The following is a 463-nucleotide window of genomic DNA, read 5'->3' on the forward strand; positions in this document are numbered from 1 at the left end:
TCACTGCTGACCGCTGTGGTTTTGTTTTGCAAAGATATTTAATTTGTTTGTTTTTTCTTTTTATTTATTTTGTTTTTTAAGTTTATTTTCACACATTTCCATGGTCAACAACCCCATATGCACGGACACACCGCAGCGCGGCTGCCGCAGCGGTTTCCCGCCGCCAGCAAGAAACACAAAGAGGGGTCATTTGTTGAATTTATAAATAAAAACAAAAAAAAAAAGTTTTTGAATGAATACACCGAAAATTAAATAGTTTAAATACAATACAACTCACATACACAAACACAAAAAAAAAAAAATACAATACAAGCATACATATGCACAGTACATATAGCTGCGTAGCTCAAAGCAACAACTTGCAGTATAAAGTTATTTTTAAATCCTAGCAAAACAAAAGCTGCATATGCAAACAGAAACTAACAAAGACAAAGACAAAAAAAAACCAAAAAAAAAAAAAAAA

This window comes from Eimeria mitis, genomic scaffold (genome assembly GCF_000499745.2).
Source record: "Eimeria mitis Houghton genomic scaffold, Emh_scaff1471, whole genome shotgun sequence".
Lineage (NCBI taxonomy): Eukaryota > Apicomplexa > Conoidasida > Eucoccidiorida > Eimeriidae > Eimeria > Eimeria mitis.